General features: G+C 45.1%; 1 protein-coding gene across 2 annotated transcripts in view; it reads right to left on the bottom strand.

Moving 5' to 3' along the window:
* WWOX (WW domain containing oxidoreductase) overlaps positions 1 to 21,844 on the bottom strand; it is a 979,671-nt gene that overhangs the window by 844,217 nt on the left and 113,610 nt on the right. The window lies entirely within an intron of this gene.

Raw genomic sequence — 21,844 nt, 5'->3', positions numbered from 1 at the left:
CTTTGTCTTCTGAGTCTGAACCCAGCATACTTCTCTCCTGGACTGAGCTGCTAGGTTCAGTGAGGCAAAAAGTTCCTTCTTGTTGTTAATTGTTTTTGATGTTTCTTTATCATTTTTAAGACAGAGACAGAGTACGAGCGGGGGCGGGGGAGCAGAGAGAGAGGGAGACACAGAATCTGAAGCAGGCTCCAGGCTCTGAGCTGTGGGCACAGAGCCCGATGCGGGGCTCAAGATCACGACCTGAACCGAAGTTGGACGCTTAACTGACGGAGCCACCCAGGCACCCCCAACAACTTCCTTTCTTAGCAATGACGTTGAGAGTTGAGTTCTTGGACAGGAGAGGCAAGAAAGCAGGATATGTGAGGATGCAGTCAAGTGACAAGGACAGTAGGCTTGGAAGCCGGTGCTGGGGGCCGACTGGAAGATCAGTTTTGACCTGCCGCTCACCCCGCTTAGGGCAGGCGTGGAGCCTCGCGGCGCAGTGGACGGGCCCCGGGACTGGTGGTCAGATGCACGGGGCTCACGTCCTGATACTGCATGGCCTTGAATAAGCTGTCACTCATTCCTGAGCTTTCAGTTCTTCATCTATAAAATGGGAACAGTAAAACCTCAGGGACATTTTGAGGGATGAACGTGATTATGGATCTGGAGGAAGCAGGAAAATGTCTGGCTGTCACGGGCGCTCAAAAAACTGTGGAGACTACTCTTGCTTAGTGTTCTGGGATGTGTGACTCTCAGCTAGGTCTCCCGCATCTCAAGGGCATGCATTTTCCTAACCGGTGTGCGTGGGTACAGGAAGAATTTGCTCTTCTCTTGTGCCGCTCTGCCCCAAAAAGACATTAGGGACAGTAAGTGTGTACCCGCTAACCATAGGACTTCTGGCTCTCTCCCCTCTACCCAAGTAGTAAAGAGAGCGATAACTGCAAAAGCCAATTTATCGAAAAGAATGTATATTCTTCTCTTTCCACAGTGTAGTTTCTTCTTCTTTCCTTTACATTTAGTCACAGAAGTCCCTTTTCCCTGCTTCTCAAAGGTAGCTGCCCCTACCCACTGTTTTGGAAGTAAAGGAAACCCAGGAACAGCTCTCTCGGCTCATAAAGTCAGCGTGCCAGACACAAGAAGGTATGGCAGGGGGCAGGGGCGGGTGGGAGAGGGTAGTGAATGTGCCAAGACAGTTACACTCTTATTGCTTATGGCAATGTTAAACAGGCTAGAAAATCAGAGGCCCTGGAAAAGACTTGTAAAAATCACAACGTGAGAGCTTACTGTAAAGGTGAAGAACATGACAAGGGAGGCTGTGGGTGGCATTTGAAACATGTCGGAGACCGTGCTGGAAACCCACCCTGAGCTGTCCTTGCAAAGTGAGGCCTCTTTGGAGGGTGACCCAGTGGCCCCCTAAGGAACAGGCCAAGGTGTGGCCCTGCCCATGGACATACGGACAGCTTCCAATCCCGTGACTGGAACTGAGAAACGAGGGGCACAAGTCACAGACTGTTCCCGATGCTCTGTAAGAGGGCTCTGAGAGCAGGGAGTCGGACAGCTGCCTGAAACAAATGACTGAGCGATGGAGGAGAAGAGGCAAGGCTCTGTGCGAGAAGACAAAATGGATTTTTTTGGTGTATTCAAGATAATTCTTTATGGAATGTTAAAGAAATAAAAAAAAAAAAAGACCGTCATGCAGAGATCTCAAGCAACCCTAGCTAAGTAAGGAGAGTAGACCAGACGTCCTGAGCGCGTGGCTCAACAGATTTCATTCTTGCCTGGGACCTGTATTGTAAAATGAAATACCAGTGGATTCGTCCTGGGAGACAGTGAGTGCAGAGCTGGAGAGTCAGCTTCTAGCCCTGCGTGGCACTCTGCATACAATGAAAGCACACTCCTAATTCTACCACCTTAGCCTTCTCATGCCCGAGTCACTATTACATAACTCCTACCGTTAGTCTCTTGGGTTTTATTTCTTGAATTCCATTTTAGTGAAAGTAATGGTGTTCATTCCACTCTAGGACTATTTAACACCAAAATGAAGCTTTATGTTTATGAAGTGAAATATCGTGTTTCCCTGGCTCTTGGGAAATCTACATTAGACGGACTCAACTCAACCACTGACCCAACCACTGCTCAAACGTGGTCATGACGTCGCAATGCCCACAAGGCAGGAAGAGATGCTCTATGGAAATCACCAAAATATGAAGCTAGGACGTGATGGTATCTTTCAGGTTCCCAGCTCCCTCACTTACTGACCCTGTGATCTTACGCAGGGTACTTAACCCCTTAGCGCCCTAGGCTCTTCAACTATAACCACATTTATTCATAGAGTTCGTGTAAAGACTGAAAGACAAAACACATGCAAAACAGTTAGGACAGGGTCCGGCAAAATAAGAGTTAATCTATAATATACATGATTATTATGATTATCATTGCTTTCATTAACGAATCACTGGTCTCTGACACACTAACAGTGTTATGTGTTGGAAAGACTATGTACGACCTTAGGAATGTGACCTCAAGCAAATTACTTAATCCATCTGAACCTCGATTCTCCCTCTTCTGTGAAAATATGGACTCTATCAGGGATCTCGTGGGGATTCAAAGACTTGAGGAAGTAGATGCCAAATCTGTCTTTGCTCTCTCGCAAAAGAGAGCTGGAAAATTTGAACAATTATTCTGATCTACACAGAGAGTAGGGTCCGACATTTATAAAGGGCCTACGTGAGTAGATGATATTACTGCCACTAGTTGTGCTCCTATCAGCCTCTATGCTGAATAATCAATAATAAATGTTGTTTAAACAAATGGTGTAATTTTCCAATCTGTGTTGTTCTAAACTGACCTTTGCTCCTCGTTGCCATTTGTAATGCATGCATAATTCATTGATGAAGCAGAAGGAGAAACAAGGATGTTGGTCTAAGTGGCCCTTTTTGGGTTGTTTTTGATGATTTGTTATAACCCTATAAATAAAACAAAACTTGTCATTGTAAATATGTATTGTGTTATCTAGAGGTATATTTAGTGGGTAAAATAATAAAAACTAGCCTGCCTCTCCTGGAAATCTCAAGGTATAATTAACTGCTGGTAAGATTTATTCCAGAACTTGGGAGCCCTAAAGTAGAAGGGAAAATAAAGGCCACTGACAACACGAACGCTACAAGAAACGCCTGAAAGGCAGAGCCATCTGCCATTTGCAGGAAGTGTTTGCTACTACGCTCGTCCGGGAGGCAAAAAGGGAGATTGAGATGGTATTTTTGCTCGGGTGGAGATACGTGTGTATGTATATATACACATATACTTTCTAACAAATCATCAATCAAGGGGTTGGCAGGGCTAACTTGTCAACTTCAACCCTGTTATTGGTACACACATACACACACACCTACCTCTCTGGCTGGACAGAAATATGTACATGAAAATATGCGTATGCATATGCATACATAAACACACACGTGTATGTTTTTGAAATAAAGCAGAGATCAAAAGGCTTTCAGAGCTAGCTCCAGTCAACTCTAACCCCAGCCTGCTGTTTGTTCACCCACACATACTCACTGTGCAATAAACCCTTTCAACATGGGAGACAAGAGCAAGACGCCCCTCTTCTGTCCCCAAAGGGCACCTCTGTGTGCTCCCTCAGATCATAGCTGATGGCATGTCAATGAAACGGTGCTTGCTCTGGTCCCAGAGATCAAAATGAGGGCTTAACCTGCAATTTACTCTACAAGTCCCATGACACTTGCCAGATCTGAAGACTTCATTCTAATCTTCCCTGCTGAAAAAATAATCAAATACTCCGGCAAAGATGTATTGACAACTCTTAATTAACCATGCTAATGGGGGTAAGAGAGAGCGTGGATAAATGAAATCCACACATAACCTAAAACCTTCATTTGGCCATTAATTTCCAACTTCTCCTTCACTAAACCTTGCAGGGGGGCAGGTATTAGCACGTGCTTTAGCAACAGAAGTACTTGATGGCTCTGTCTGCACCGTGCCAGCCATTTGTTGGACAAGCTAACAAGCAAGGAAGTGGCCAGGGCACCATGTAGTCCAAAGGTACTGGGGCTTAGGGGTAATGGTTTTGTATCCTTTTGGATACAAGTAAATATATTTTAGGTGGCTTTTAGACTGAGATTAGTTGGAACAGTTTTGTAGCAACAGAGGTTGACCGGAGAGAGACTTTCTGGTTCCTTACCTACCACTGCTGCTACTCAAACAGAAGGAAAGGAGAGGAGGCATAGGGAGAGGGGCTGGCACATGTGCAAAGTCAATGGTGGTTGCTTTGGAATGAGCAGCTGATTGCAATGGAACAAGCTGCAGAAAAGGCAAAAGCTGATGCTTATGAACTGACCCTTGAACTTGCACTTACAGAGCACCTGCTATGTACCAGGCCCTGTGCACACATACTGTGATGAAACAGCATGAAATGAGACCTTGGATGCAATCTGGGCAAGGAACAAAAGCGGGCTTCCTCCTCCTTCTTCAAACACCTGGCACAGCCACACCAGAAGGCAGGAACCAGGGCTGATGGACCTTGGGCAAAGTAACCCCAGACATCCGTGCTCAGCTGCCCCGACCGGTCATTTCGGCTTGGCCACCCTGCCTGGCATGGCACAGACACCCAGTAAACAATCCTTCCAATGTGAATAACTTGTATCTGTTGAGCACCACCGACTGGCCAGGCATGTGTACACGACCATCTCACTTCACCTTGCCAACGAAATGTCTGTTGTTATCTGTGTATTACACACGGAGGGGAAAACGCACAAAGGAAATGAACTCACGTGCCCAGAGGAAGACAGGTAGAAAAGAGCAGTGTTGAGAATCAAACCCAAGCCATCAGGCCCCAGAACCAAGCTCTTAGCCATGACACTGGCAGTTCTGGAGCTCTCCCTAACGTGCCAGAAAGACAATGTGTTCAACACTCAGAGTGTGATTTCTCATTTAATCCCCTCATGGTCCTGTGAGTTAGAGATTACTGCTGTTTCACAAATGAGGAAACTGATCTCGGAGAGAGAGGGGAAGTAAATTGCCAAGGTCACAGAGCCAGGGAGTGGGGGTGGTTCGCCCAAGGCCGGGTCTGCTTCTCCAGGTGAAGGTAATGATTTGGAACACAGGTCTGGAGTGGGTTTGAATCACTCTGTGTACAGCTGCTCCCCAGGGACCTGGCCTCAGCCCTCTGATTACTGCAGGACTTTATTACTTTCTGAATTCCCTTTGCTTATCTCACTCGCCCCTTCCTCCCGTTTTCCCCTTCTGGTGCCCTCCCCCCCCATTCCAGGCTCCCAACCCCCACACACAGCCATCCCATCTCTGCTGTAAAATGTGAAATGTTCACCTTTCAAAAGCTGCAGGCTGGTTTGCAGCGTGCAATCCTTGGGAAGAAAAGGGCCCTACAAATACAAACAAGTCCCAAGTGTTGTTAAAATGATCACTTCGGTTCACCTGAGTTTATACAAAAACATTTTCTGTGGTCTGACGTGCCCTGAGTGTGCAGGAGGTGAGGGAACAGTAAGAACCCAGGTGGGTACCGTGAGGACCAAAGAGCATCTCTCAAACAGCGAGGTGATCCAGGAACCCATTCATGGCCCAGAGGCAGGAGTGAAGAGCTGTGAAGAGGGGACCCATATGCATGAATTTCAACCAGGGGGTTCACAGGACTCCCCCCCCCACCCCCGCAGAGGGCAATGCACAATGAGGGACTGAGCAGACCTAAAGGAAGGGATTGCAGTGCGAACCTGGGCCAACTGGCAACTGGCATCACCCTCTGCATTCATGCATCACCTCCCCCGTTCAACCCGAACCGCCAATCCCAGGGTCTCTAGTGGCACTCCTTGCATCCATGGCACAAACAGAGGGCAGTGGCCAGTGGGGAGATGGGTCCACTCAGGGTGCAAACAATAAACAGGTGCACTGTCCATAGAGAATTTCAAAGCAGTAATACAAGTGGCCCAAGTCCAAATGCTTTTTATCATCATACGGTCAGCATTTCTCAACAGTGTCAGAGAAAACTTACTCCTCCCCTCTGGGGCGGGGTGGGGGGAGCCCTCATCCATCGCCCCCTCCCTCTGGAGTTGGCACACACAGCTGTGAACACTGCACTCACTCAAGGAATACTCTCCAGAGGACTGAACCTAATTAAAGGGGTCTGGGGTAGGGCAGCAATCCTGTTGATTTCTGGGCAGAAAACATGTAAACTGACACTGAGATACACAAAATACATCTTTCAAGAAACACCATGCCACGCTGTCTTGTGTGAAATAACTACACACCCCCATGCAAGACTCCAACGGCACACATGGACGTCGCTACGGGCTGACTGGGGGCATGACATTTCGCCGCCCTGTGGCTACAAGGATCATTCCCAGGGCCCCAGGATTTATTTCCCTTTCTCAGGAGCCCAGGACAGATCATGAATCCCCTCATCAGTGGGTCCATCGCTGGCACTTCCAGACTGGCACCCAGCACTCCTCCCACCTCTGCCGCCCCCTGAACAAGATTAAAAGAACAGACTTCTGAGCGATGGTCAGAGTGGAACTGGCTTAGGAAGAGGAAGCTGAAAATATTAAGAAATCAACTTCGGCATTTAAAAGCAAAGCCCTTTCCACACCACAGAAGATGCTTCCCCTATTCATCTTGTTCCCTGACTCTGCTCCACCAACTTGATGGAAGATGGTTTAACTGACATAAAAACCAGCTATACATGAATAGCAGTGATTGATGGAGCCATTCCAAGCATCAGCCAAAAAAACCGACACTAAAAGATGCCTCAGGCTTCCTGTTAACTGTTTTATGAGGGGACCCAATACTGGTTCCTCCTCTTGTTTAAGAATAAAGTAGCAGAACAAGTACTTTCAAAAACAGGGTATTGTTGTACAGAGGGGGAAAAAAAAGTAGAAGGTCTTTGGAATGTGAGTATATGTGTAGGGCAGTTAGGATGGTGACCACTGGGTCACAGAAGGCTTTTTCCATATGCAGCTGCTTGGTTTCAGGGTACGTGATTTCACTGGGTTTTCATTAATTCCATGTAATACCAAATGGTTCTATGAACTTACTGAACAAACACAACATCTCAGCGCCACAGAGCGAAAATCCAGTCTTCAAGGGGAGTCTTCCAAAGAATGTATGGATGAGCTGTGACAGGGAGGGGAACTGCGGGAGGTCACTTGCCAAAAAAAAAATGAGGAAGGGCAGATTTTTAGGACTTGTGTGAAAAGCGTAGACTCGTTCAATCCAGGGAGAACGGTTCTTAGTAAGGAATGGACAAGAGCAGGGGTTTCAAGAGTGTTAGCATTTTGCATTTTTGTTCTCCTTCCTGGAGCGCAGAAAGCCTTTCAGCAGCTTTTCTCCCTTCTTATTTTGAAGAAGGTTAATTATGACCTGGGAGCGTCTTCCGCATCCTGGCACTTGAGGCTCAGCCATCGTCGAAGGAGAGTATTGTCCGCACTGCACCGCAAGAAGTGACTTCAGAGGAATCCAAATTTAGAACTCCTTTTCAGAAGCCTCGGGACCGGTTCCATGTCCTGGCATTCTATGGTGTGACAAATACCCGTCCAGTTCCCAATTGTCTTGGAAGCCGTGCACATAAAGGAAGCACAAAATCCACTCCATTTTTACAATAAAATAAGCTGGTCATTTAGCCCATCTGGGTAAGTCCTTAATTGGAAGATCCACTTACTCCCATCCTTGCCCCTGGCTCTCCAGGCAAGCCCAAGGTACAGTCTCCATTATGTGGTGGGTCTCTGGCCCAAGTTCATATGTAGTAGGGGGTTCCCAGTGTCTGCACCTTTGACCTGGAAATTCCACCTCTGGCAAATCGATCCCACAGAAATCATCTTAACCGGGAAGTACTTGACAACCAAAGATGGTCATGGCCTTGTGACTGGCAAGAGTCAGTAACAACCTAAAACTCCAGTTAGCAGGAGAACGATGAAGTGAAAATCACAGTTCATCTACATGGTTTACTGTCATGACGCCTTTCAAAGGGCTGCTTAGAACAGTCTAGAAAACCAGGAAGGATTGAAATCTTAAGTGAAAGAAGAAATTGGTACCTACGTACCACTATGTATATAAGGTGTGTAGGAACTATGCAAAAAAAAAAAAAAAAAAAAAAAAAAAACACACATGATCTCTGGATTTGTATTTGGACTAAGGTAGCAAAATTAACTCAGAATTAATTTGTAGGGGAACCCATCACAAGTGTGTATGTGGCAATTACAACAACACAAGACAACAGGGAACAACCTGTGCATCTAAAAGTACCAGACAGTATGTACCAAAATGCTAACAGGGACTGTATTGGGTCATTTCTCTTTCTCTCTCTCTCTCTTCCACATTTCTGTGGCATCCACATTTTTACTGAGCATGTTCTTATTTCACATGGGAAATCCTTAATTTTAAGAAAAATGAAACTCTGAGAGGAAGAACATGATTTGCTTTTTTTTTTTAATTAATTAACTTATTTAGAAAGAGTGAGAAAGGGGCAGAGAGAATCCCAAGCAGGCTCCTCAGCACCAGCGCAGAGCCTGACTTGAGGCTCGAACTCACAAACCGCAAGATCATGACCTGAGCCAAAATCGGACACTTACCACACTGAGCCAGCCACCCGTGCACCCCGGAAGCAAACGCTTCTTTCCGCTCCAGTGAGAGCAGATGACGCAATGCCCGGTGTTTGGGTAGCACCTGCCCCACTGCTCGTTCGCACCCGGGGGTGTCTCCCCTGCTCTAAACCCGCACACCAGGGTCAAGCCCCTCACAGATGACCAGGTTTCTTCCCGGCTGACTTGGATCATCGCCCTTAGCTCTGCCCAGACACAGTGGGCCTACTGATGGACCTGAACAGTGGACCGACTGATGGACACGGGTGAATGCCTGGAAAGGGGACCAGGAAGACCAGGGGGAGAGTGCAGTGTGGCCCCCAACTCGAGGCAAGGCTGACGTGGCTGTGCAGCTGTGTGCATTCAGACAGAATGCCAAGCCCCGCTGAGCCCCAATTTCCTCACCTTCAACAGGAGTATTAATAGAGTATAAGGAGGTTTAAACAAGGCCATACATGAATTGTGCCATAAATGGCAACTTCTCACCATCTGTGACCCTAATACTAATAAGTGACCCCTTCTCACGGGTGACAGGGAGATCACAGGGGCGTCTTCCCTGTGGGGACTCGCCCACCAGCACACGGGCGGAAACCGGGAGAGCCGGGAACTAACAGCCAGAGCAGGGCGCGTCCCAACCCCCCTGGAGATCTTCCCCACGGGACATCAGGCACTGGAGGCGGGGTCAAGAACAAGGGGTCCCCAAATTCCTAAGGCAGGAGAGCATCACGTGGTCGCACTTTCGAAAGGAGGGACGGGGGAGACGTGCAGGTTGGGGAGAGGGCATGTAGGAGTTCGACTGAGCTTACTTCACCTGAGAACGCGTTTCTGTTTCCACTGCCTCCTGTCTGTCCTCTCCCCGAGGGCCCACAGACCAGAAAAGAGCCAAGGAAGATGGGGCGGGGGGGATGTCACCCTGGCCACCCCCACTCTTTAATGAACCCCCTCGAACCCTGGGTCTACGTCTCCCTCACCCAAGGATTTATGCCTCGTTTTCAACGGAATGTTACATTCGGTCAGACCATGAAGAAAACTCCTCATTATAAACTAGGAAATGTGTGGAAAGAGAATTATTTACCCAAGGCAGCGCTCAATCAGTGTTGCCCGAATATTTATTTAGCCCACACACGGAGAAGTTGTGTTAATGTTTGCCAAAGAATGTAGCTTTATAAAGTAAGTGGGTCAAAAAAGACAGCATATCATTTTACAAATAACTTTAAAATTGCTCAAGTTAAATGGCCGGCTCGCTCAGGTTTGTCTTTTCAAAACGCTGCAGAAACAATATCCAGAATTATGTCTCATAAAATACAGGTATTACAAAGTGGCTGTTTAGCCCATTAAGGAAAATGGAGAGTGAAATCTGAATTATTTCTACCCGAGGCAGAAGCAGGCAGAGTTACCAAAATTATGTTAGGCCAGCGCTACAATCCTTCAAGTCTGTGGGCAGCGAGGCTAACGCTCTCGCACCAAAACTCTATTAGAAGGGCTGTGTTTTTCAGTCAACAATGACAGGAACTCCATTTCTCAGCCCCAACTCCAGTGTGGCTATGGCGAATTCACCCAAAGCATTTGCTTTTGGTTTATCGGTGGCATTTGTCTGCCTCAAAGGGCCCTGGGAGGGAGAGGGCTCTCGGTGACATTGCTGGAGAAGATGGCTTGAGGCAACTTATTTAATGGATCCAAAGGCAAGCATGACAGCCCACGCCTTCAAAGATGTGAGCAGGGGCGCTGGGTGGCTCAGTCAGTTAAGTGTCCGACTCTCGATTTAGGCTCAGGTCATGATCTCACGGTTCATGGGTTCGGGCCCCGCATGGGCTCTGCACTGACAGTGAGGAGTCTGCTCCAGAGTCTCTCTCTCCTCTCTCTCTGTCTGCCCCTCAACCCCTCTCTTTCAAAATAAATAAACTTTAAAAAAAAAAAAAAGTGGGTGAATCTGAGCAACCATGTTGTAATAATCATTAACAGTAAGGGCAACAAGAATAGTGAAAATGATCATGACTGGAGCAACCAAGAGGCACATGGGCCCTGGTGATAATGGAGGAGGATACCCGGTAAGGAAGAAGAGACGGCAGAGAAGGGAAAAGAAAAAAAAAAAAAAAACAGCCACACAGTATCAGCAACTGACATTCACTGAACACCCCCTAGGTGCCGGAAACAGGGCCGAGCGCTTAGCTCGTAAAGCTCACCTAGTCTTCCTCAAACAGGCAGGTAGACAGCACTGTTCTCCTCACTGTAATGTCTGTAGGTCACAGTGTCTTCACCAGTGCACGGGAGACACTGCTGGCCCCCCGAAAGGCTGGTGTTGGGGGAATGGAGGCCTGTACGGCGGTGGCAGTACACAGGGGCAGCTAACCTGATCAAGAACACACCCATCAAGACGGGTGTCACTTGGGCCAACGGATCCCTAAATCCCAAGTTTCCAGCTTGAGACTAAGGGGCGCATGGCCTGACCCTAATCCATTTTGAGCATGTCTCCCTGACTCACAGCTGTTTCTGCCACTGCTGGAGAGTGGCCACATGGGCTCATTAGAACTCTACTGTCCTCCTAATGGAATCAGGAGCTTCTTGAGGGCACCGTCTTATAGATCCTGTCCCCACAATGCCCAGGCCAGCCTGGCCCTCGTAGGGGCTCAGTAAATATTTACTCATGAATAAACAAGGGAACGTCATGAGATCTCTCCTCTGGGATGACGGCAGGGAGGCCAAGGAGCTGCTCAGACTTCTGGAGGCTGCAGATCCAGAACTAAGACCTCGTGAACTTCCTTGGGGAAACTGAGGGATCTTAGTTCCCTAGGGCTGCTGTAACAGATCGTGACAAACGGGGTGGCTTAAAACTACAGAAATCTACTCGCTCCCAGTTCAGGAGGCCAGCAGTCCGAAATAACCATGTTGTCAGGGCTGGTTCCTCCTGGAGGCTCCGGGGGGGAAACCACCACGCCTCTCTCCCACTCAAGGGTGGTTGCTGGCGATCCTCGGTGTCCCATGACTTGTAGACACATCCCTCTGGCCTCTGCCTCCATCGTCACATGGACTCTCCTCTATGCCTGTGTCCCCTTTTCTTACAAGGACAACAGTCCTTACATCCAGGATTTCATCCTGAGATCCCTAACTAATTACATCTGCAAAGACCCTGTTTGCCAATAAGGCCACATTCTGAGGTTCCAGGCTCACTATTCATCCCCCTTCACTAGAACTTGAGCCCTGCCCACAGTAGGCTTCCCTTCCTCCTTTCTCCCCCATGGCTTAGAACCAGAGGGCAGCCTTGTTGACATGGACTTTGAGAACGTGCAAAAGTAAATGTCTTGACCCATTCTGTGGTGAGTCTTGAGGGGAAAAGAGCAGGGGGCTCCAAAAGCAAGAAGGGCCAAATCCCTAAAGTCGTAAGCAGGATAAAGAAAAAGCAGAGGAACACAGGTGGGTCTCAGGGCCTGGGAAGTGAGGCCTTCGGGACCCTCAACTGTCCCACTGGCCCCAGGAGCAGAAAACCTAATTGTTATCCGTGGGCTCAGTTCCGCAGCAGTCTTGGCCTGAACGAGGCTCTTCACTCCTCAGGGGGACAGGAACCCCACTGCCCTGCCGCCCCGCCCGCCAAGCCCGCCTCCTCCAGCATCCACAGAGGGTCACACAACAGCTCGGAACACTAGATGGCACAGCACACAGTACAATCGTGTTGGGCTGGGGCCGCAAGCGGCTGCGGGGACACGCAGGAGGACAAAACCGCATCTGTCAGAGGTGAGCACCATACACCCTCACCCTAGGCCTCCGAGATAAACTCGCGTGGAAGACCATGGGGAAGGGAAGGGGGAAACAGTTTCAAACAGATAGGGAGGCAAACCATAAGAGACTCTTAAATATAGAGAACAAACTGAAGGTTGATGGCGGGGCGGGGGGGGGGGGGTAGGGGGGATGGGGGGATGGGCATTGAGGGGGCACCTGTTGGGATGAGCACTGGGTGTGATATGTAAGTGAGGAATCATGGGAATCTATCCCCAAAACCAAGAGCACAGTGTATACACTGTATTCAAGTTAGCTAACTTGACAGTATATTATATATATATTTATATATATTTTATACATATATTTAAATATATATATTTAAAAAAAAAACAGAAAAACACACATGGCCACTGCGAATCCACATGATGGGTGTGGCCAGCTCAGAGAGGCCATCCTGGCATCCAGTGGGCAGAGCACAGCAGAAGGCCACACCCCGTGGCCTGCTTCCGTAATTCAGAATCCATCCATGGGATAAAGGTCAATGGATGCACAGACTGTGTGTCATGAAATACCCCCAGCAGGGTTTAGGGTAACGTCCTATAACAAACACTTTTCTATTGCTGCAGTGAAAACAGGATTATCCACAGTAGAGTGGAAAAATAGGGACACGAAATCAGCTAAAGTCAGGTTTTACCACCAAGAGTTTTCTGGAAATATAAAAAATAAATATATGTATGTATGTATGTATATATATATATATATAGTTTGTTTTTCAGAGCTTTTTTGGATTTTACAATAGCATTAAGGAGACTGCAGATGGGTATTTACAAGTCTGAATCCAAGCACTTTTTTTTTTTTTTAATGTTTATTTATTTTTCAGAGAAACAGAGAGAGCAGGGCAGAAGCACGGGGACAAAGGATCTGAAGCGGGCTCCGTGCTGACAGCAGAGAGCCTGATATGGGCCTCGAACCCACAAACCATGATATCATGGCCTGAGCCAAAGTTGGACACTTAAGGGACTAAGCCATCCAGGCACCCCAAGGCACTTTCTTAGTGAAGACAGCCTAATCCCCAAGCGGGAAGGTGTGGCCCGAGTCTGACACCCAGCAAGGCTCAGACCACCGCCTTGGTCCAAACAATTCCATTATGTACCTACTTTGTAAAGCAGGCTTCCCCCAAAAGGTTTCATTTGATGAAAGATTTTGAAAACTACAAAAGAGACTCAAAAATCACTGCTCTACATCAGGAGGTAGCAATTTTCTTTCTTTCTCTTTTTTTTTTTTTTTTTGTAAAGGGTGAGACAGTAAATATTTTAGGCTTTGTGGGCCAAGCAGCAAAACCAAGGATAGTATGGAGGTATTCGTAGAATAAGAGAGAAGAAAAATCTCCACATAACTTTACTGATAAAATTTAAAATTTTATCTATGGACACTGAAATAGAAATTCCATATAATGTTCATGTGTCATGAAATAATATTCTCCTGTTGATTGTTTTTCAGCATTTAAAAATAAATGACAAGAGTAAAAACTATTCTTAGCTTGCAGGCCATACCCAAACAGGTGCGGGCTGTATTCGGCACAAGGGCAGGCAGCTGTTTGTGACCCCTGCTCAAGGTCATTCCTGGTCAAGCAAGGTACAGAGTGAGACCCACTGTGACCCTCCCCCACAAAGGGACCAAGGGAAAGCCCTTGGCCAGATCAGAGCAATACAAACCTCATAGCTTCCAAAAGTAGACATGCCTCACCTTTGACGCACAAGTCATTCTGGAAAATAAAAACTGCTTTCTCCTTAATTTTTAAAATATAAACACCAAATACGATATGAGCCATAACTGGGCAAAATTATTTTCCTTAAACAAACACTCCCTTTTAAAAAATTATATATATACACATATATATATACATATATATACATTTATATATACATACATATATATACATTTATATATATGTATATATGTGTGTGTATATAGGTGTGTATATATACATATATATACATTTATATATACATACATATATATACGTTTATATATACATACATATATATACATTTATATATATGTATATATGTGTGTGTATATATGTGTGTATATATACATATACATATATATATATATATATATATATATATATATATATATATATATAAGCCAAATGCAATGTTTTTTCTCTCTTGGGATCATGGTACAGAAGACAGGCTATGAACTTATTCACATCATGTTCAGTGGGTACCATCGTTAATCTGAATATTTACAAAATGCCCAGTGAACATAAATCAGCAAGACTTCGAACCATCGTAGCAGCCTCTGAGGGCTTATCACGAGCTTACTAAGCCAGGCAGGAAGGCAGATATCACCATTAGAGAACAGTCCATCCATTCCCAGACTCCAGGACCCTCTTTGATGCCCACTGTGACACTGAGCACACGCTAATTATCTTAAAAAAATTTTTTTAAGTTTATTTATTTTTGACAGAGAGGCAGAGTGCAAGTGGTAGAGGGGGAAGAGAGAGGGAGACACAGAATGTGAAGAGGCTCCGGGCTCTGAGCTGTCAGCACAGAGCCCGAGGTGGGGCTCAAACCCACGAACCATGAGATCATGACCTGAGCCAAAGTTGGACACTTAACGGACTTAACCACGCAAGTACCCCAAGTGCATGCTAATTATAAAATATGAACATAATTTCTTGATTTATCGGTTTCAGGGTACACTACTATCCTAGCATGCTTGGGCCAAGAATATGCAGTAATAGATTGGACAAACCCTGAATTAAAACATACAGTCCAGGGGCACCTAAGGGGCTCAGTTGAGCATCTGACCCTTGCTTTCAGCTCAGGTCATGACCCCAAGGGTCGTGGGATCAAGCCCTGCATCAGACTCCATACTGATCATGGAGGTTCTCTCTCCCTCTGCCCCTGTACCCCGCTGGTATGCTCGTTCTCTCTCTCTCTCTAAAATAAAATTTAACAAAATAAATGAATAAAACGTGTAGTCCAGCCTCAGAAAGAGTTGGAAACAATTACGGAAAAAACACATGCGAGTAAACCACTTAAAGGCAAATCTAGTGTTTAAAATGGCAATGCAGATGATGTTCCCAACATGGAAAGGAAAAAAACACAAAATGACCTTTAAAGCTCTGAATGTATCCGCCAAAAAATCAAGGTCAGCTGACAACCTGAAGAATCAAAAGCTTCACAATACACCTATTTATTTTCCAACAGCCTCAGATCCAGAACCATCTCCCACCTTCTGCTGGAAGTGTGCATAAGGAGGTCAGTGATGAAAACAGTATTCATTGAGATCTTATACTCTGAGCTCACTGTGCACATCATTTCATCAAACATTTTTAATAACTATGCTAAAAAGCTATTTTGTCCCCATTTGACTGAAGAGAAAACTGGGCCATAGGATTTCAATTAACTTCCCAAGTCGCAAGGTTAGCAAGAGGCAGATCTGAGGCTCAAAACCTGTACTCTACACACTAGAGTCTAGCAAACAACTATGGTCCCTGGGCCAGGTCTGGCCCACTGCCTGTTCCCGTAAATAAAGTTTTATCAGAGCACATCCATTCATTTATGCACTGTCTGTGGCTACTTTCATGTTCCATCAGCAAAATGAGTACGGTTGACCCTTGAACAATACAGAGGTTAGAGGTGCCATCCGTCACACAGTTGAAAATCCAGCTACAACTTTTTAGTCCCCCAAACCTTAACTACTAATAGACTACTGTTGACCACAAGCCTCACCAATGACACAAACATTCGATTAACATATATTTTGTACATTATACAAATTGTATATATATATATATATATATATATATATATATATATATATATATATATATATATATATTATACACACACACACACACACTGTATTCTTACAATAAAGTGACCTAAAAAAAAAAGAAAATGTTATTAAGAAAACCATAATGGGGAACCTGGGTGTCTCAGTGGGTTAAGCGTCTGACTTCAGCTCAAGTCATGATCTCATGGCTCATGAGTTCGAGCCCCACATCAGGCTCTGTGCTGACAGCTCAGAGCCTAGAGCCTGCTTCGGATTCTGTGTCTCCCTCTCTCTCTCTCTGCCCCTCCCCTGCTTGTACTCTCTCTTTCAATAATAAATAAAATATTGAAAACAAAACAAAACCAATAAGGAAGGGAAAATACACTTGCAGTACTGTACTGTAAAAAATCAACACACAGCCAAAGTAATATTGAAGAAGAAGACCAAAGCGGGAGGCGTCACAATCCCAGACTTTAGCCTCCACTACAAAGCTGTAATCATCAAGACAGCATGGTATGGGCACAAAAACAGACACACAGACCAATGGAAAAGAATCGAGACTCCAGAATTGGACCCACAAAAGTATAGCCAACTAATCTTTGACAAAGCAGGAAAGAATATCCAATGGAAAAAAGGCAGTCTCTTTAACAAATGGTGCTGGCATAACTGGACAGCAACATGCAGAAGAATGAAACTAGACCACTTTCTTACACCATTCACAAAAATAATCTCAAAATGGATAAAGGACCTGAATGTGAGACAGGAAACCATCAAAACCCTAGAGGAGAAAGCAAGAAAAAACCTCTTTGACCTCAGCCACAGCAATTTCTTACTTGACACATCTCCAAAGGCAAGGGAATTAAAAGCAAAAATGAACTATTGGGACCTCATGAAGATAAAAAGATTCTGCACTGCAAAGGAAACAATCAACAAAACTAAAAGGCAACTGACGGAATGGGAAAAGATATTTGCAAATGACCTATCGGATAAAGGGCTAGATCCAAAATCTATAAAGAACTCACCAAACTCCACACCCAAAAGACAAATAATCCAGTGAAGAAACAGGCCGAAGACATGAATAGACACTTCTCTAAAAAAGACATCCGGATGGCCAACAGGCACATGAAACCATGCTCAACGTCACTCATCAGGGAAATACAAATCAAAACCAAACTGAGATATCACCTCACACCAGTCAGAGTGGCTACAATGAACAAATCAGGAGACCATAGATGCTGGCGAGGATGTGGAGAAATGGGAACCCTCTTGCACTGTTGGTGGGAATGCAAACTGGTGCAGCCGCTCTGGAAAAGTGTGGAGGGTCCTCAAAAAATTAAAAATAGATCTACCCTATGACCCAGCAATTGCACTGCTAGGAATTTACCCAAGGGATACAGAAGTGCTGATGCATAGGGGCACTTGGACCCCAATGTTTATAGCAGCACTCTCAACAATAGCCAAATTATGGAAAGAGCCCAAATGTCCATCAACTGATGAAGTTGTGGTTTATATACACAATGGAATACTACGTGGCAATGAGAAAGAATGAAATATGGCCTTTTGTAGCAACGTGGATGGAAGTGGAGAGTGTGATGCTAAGTGAAATAAGTCATACAGAGAAAGACAGATAACGTATGTTTTCACTGTTATGTGGATCCTGAGAAACTTAACAGAAGACTGTGGGGGGAGGGGAAGGAAAAAAAAAGAGAGAGAGAGAGAGCCAAACCGTAAGAGACTCTTAAAACCTGAGAACAAACTGAGGGTTGATGGGGGTTGGGGAAGAGGGGAAAGTGGGTGATGGGCATTGAGGAAGGCACCTGTTGGGATGAGCACTTGGGTGTTATATGGAATCCAATTTGACAATAAATTTCATATTAAGAAAAAAAAATCAACGTATAAGTAGACCCACGAAGTTCAAACCCATGCAGCTCAAGGGTCAACTGTAATTGCAACAGAGACTGTACAGCCTGCAAAGCTGAAAATATTCGCTCTCTGGCCCTTCAGAGACAAAGGCCTCGTTCCGGTTTCTGGCAGGAACCAACCTCACAGCCCTCTGCCGGGGGCAACACCTCCACTCACAGGCTCCCAGTGAGGCTGCATGTCCTCGGAGATGGGTGGCTCCGGGATCTCCTTGCCTCCATTACCTTGGGCTTGCTGTCTGTGCAATGGGAGGGAGTACCCATGATGTGAGAACAGCCAGACCCCGAGGTGGCCTGGCTTGAGTGCTTTGTCCAAAAGGCACAATGTGACTGCACATGACCAGTCAGATCCCCTCCCTTTGAAGGGTCTGGAGCAGGAGCAGGAGGAGTAGGAGTCAGGAGCAAAAAGGCACAAGGTGGGAAGCAGAGACTGCAAAATGAGCTGGGAGGCCCTGATAGTCGCAACAGAGCAATGGAGTCAAGGTCAAGGGCCCCTGTGGCACCACAGCTGTGGTCTGGAGGCTTCTCTAGTCTAGAGGAAGGCAGTGCTCTCTCGCTTCATCCTTAACCACGAGCATCCGGCATGCGCTTCCTGCTCTCCAGGCCACCAGGGGATCAGAAGAGCAGGCCAAGGAAGGCTTGTCTCACCATGCCAGAAGTTCAACGTTACTGACGCGTCCTCACCAAAAACAAAATGTAGAACCGAATCGAAGAACACACACCATGACTGAGAAACACGGACACATTCTAAAGTGCTGAGCTAAATGAAGAAAGAAGGTGTGATATGGTCCTTTCCCCATCAATAACAATGATAAATATTTCATGATAATTTAAAATAAATTCCTAATTATTTGTGGCGTTTTCCTCCTTTATCATCATCAGCATTATTATATGTGTGTGTGTGTGTGTGTGTGTGTATTTTTTCTCATTTTAAAGCCAGCTGGTAAGGGGTGGGGTTTTCCTCTCCCCCTTCTCTGGATGGAAGGACCCACAGTTGTTTGTGAGTTTTCAAAACCACCCAGCAGGAAGTCGGAAGTTTGGTTTCTGTCTCTATCCCTTAGTTTAAAAAAAAAAAAAAAAAAAGGAAAATCTATATCCAAGATCCTGCTATATCAACTTGATCAAAAATTTTTTAAGTTAAATTCTACTTTCAAATCCCTTAGATGATGACATTCATAGGTCTTTCTCATTTTACTTCTATTTTTAAAATACAGACTTGTAGGTGCCCCCCACCCTGCCCAAATCAATCCAAGTGAATTACCGTCAATGTGTAATAAAAATCAGAGTGACTTCTGGGTTGGGAAAATTAAGTTGGGAAAATTTCGAGGTGATGGCTTCCTAGTTCTTCAAGTTCAAAAATACCTGATCAAGTCCTGGACTGCCCGAAATCCTGAATTATACAAACTGCTCTTTCTCAAGGCTTTCAAAACTGAAAGGACATGAGGCCATAGGAGTCCGGCTATTGGAGAACGTGTACATCCTGCAGAGATGTACAAAAACACAGCTACTTGAGCCAACACTTTGGTGAAAGGCATGGGGCCCTACACTGCACATGTGAACTTCTCATGACCCTCAAGTATATTCATGTGATATATCGTAAATACCATAAGGCAGATTTGTAATTACAGGGAGCAACTGCTTTTAAAAGGCCTCTATCAAAATTAATGCTCATAAAAATATAATAACCCGAACCAGAGAATTCGGGGGTTAGCGCATTTTGAACATTACACTTTAAATTTATAAAGGCTGTGTATCAGTTAGCATTCACAAAAGTTTTATGTTTGTTGTTTTTTGGGTTTTTGTTTTTTTCTAAAAAAAAAAAAAAAAGCAAAGGAATAGCTACATGTATGGCGAATTCATTATAAAATCCAGATATAAAAAAAAACAAGTATGAAACAACCCCATGTTCGGGACTAAAATCAGTTAAGTTCCTCTAACATAATTAACAAGCTGGTCCTGTATTTGTAGGATTAGAATGTTAGGCCACACGGCTCGGTGGGAAGGCCTCCAGGGCCAAGAACTGGGGATGGCTTTTCCCAGTGCAAGGAATCAGCACAGAGCCCAAGGAGAGGAAAACATCGGCATATTTTGGCGAGACTGAGGTATATCCTGGAACGCAAACAGAATCGTCCAAGGACAATGTGTCAGATTTTTGGTTGAGCTCAAACGGGGTGCTTGTCATGGAATCCATTCACACAGAAGCCACACATTGTCTGACACAGGCCACCACAACATACTGAAACTATCCTCCACCTGGCCATTACAATAGGGGAAGATATATCTTGAACAGAGGTGAATAAATCTGTACAACAATGAAAGGTCAGCTAAGCACGGTGGCCATGAGCAATGTCTCGAGAACATTCCAGATATGTGGAACCACAAGAAAACCTAACTCCAGTCTCTGACTTTGAACTGGTTTCGGCTGATGTGACCACTTTTCAGACAAAATTAATGAGTATTTTCTTTCCCGGCCTTCCTTCCACAAACCTCTAAAAGATAGTAGCATTAAATGAGGGTAGGTCCTTCAGAAACAAATAAACAGACCCAGATATTCATTCCTTTTGGATCTCTAGATAAATGATAGTGAGAATCCTGAGAAGCAGTTGACATTTTTTGAAGGATTTTTATAGATCTCTCTGAATCTTCAAAAGAGCCTACCTTAGGAAAAAGTAAATTCAAATTTTTAAAAAATGTTATTCCTCCTACTAAAAAAAAAAAAATCTGGGGTGCCTGGGTGGCTTAGTCGGTTGAGCATGCAACTTTGTCTCAGGTCATGATCTCACAGCTCGTGAGTTCGAGCTCCACATCAGGCTCTGTGCTGATAGCTCGGAGCCTGGAGCCTGCTTCCGATTCTGTGCCTCCCTCTCTCTCTGCCCCAACCCACTCGCATTCTGTCTCTGTCTCAAAAATAAATAAACATTTAAAAATTTTTTTCTTTTTAAAAGAAAAAAATGTTTAAAAAAAAAATCAGTAGGGGCACCTGGATGGCTCAGTCGGTTAAACAGCCAACTTGGGTTCAAGGTCAAGATCTTGTGGTTCACGAGTTTGAGCCCTGCATCAGGCTCTGGGCTGAGCTCAGAGCCTGGACCCTGCCTCAGATTCTGTGTTTCTGTCTCTCTCTGCCCCTCCCCTGCTCATGCTCTCTTTCTCTCTCAAAAGTAAATTTAAAAAATAATAAAAAAATAAATACATAAATATAATTTAATTAAAAAAAAAATAAGCCCCTTGAGAGAACCTCCAAGTTTCTCAGTCTTCAAAAGATAGTTTTCTTTATCACGGCCCCAAATTTGTAGGGACAAGAATTTCTGTCCAACAGTAAGTGTTGCTTTCATGAAATCCTTATCTATTCAGATTCACTTCTACAAACCTGTGCAAATCTCTCACTGTGAATCCCTGAGACTGGCCCAAATAAGTTCAAGGCTGTTGGAAAGGGAGTGCCTGACCAGCTGCAACCAGGCATGGGATGAGAGTAAAGTCACAATGCCATGTGTATTTATCAGTTTCCAATGAATGAGACCCCACAGACACTTCCTGTACAGTGCCATCCTTATTGTTGTAAATGAATGAAGAGACAAACACATTCGATTCGGATTGCAGTCACCCTGGCACTATTTCTCCCTAGTGAAAAACTGAAATTCTTCAATGGGTAAGTTTTCCTAGTCATAACTTTGAGGACAGTGATTTTTGAAGCTGTCGGTGAACTACTTCATTCCTCTAAAAAAAAAAAAAAAAAAAAAGAATGCACTTTCTATCGCTTTCTATCATCTGACATACTACATACTGTATAAATTTTATTCCTCTGATAGAAGGTAACAAAGACTTCACCTTATTCACAGG

This window comes from Leopardus geoffroyi, chromosome E2 (assembly GCF_018350155.1).
Source record: "Leopardus geoffroyi isolate Oge1 chromosome E2, O.geoffroyi_Oge1_pat1.0, whole genome shotgun sequence".
Lineage (NCBI taxonomy): Eukaryota > Metazoa > Chordata > Mammalia > Carnivora > Felidae > Leopardus > Leopardus geoffroyi.
The sequence above is the reverse complement of the archived record's forward strand: the minus strand, read 5'-3'. Positions and strand labels throughout refer to the sequence as shown.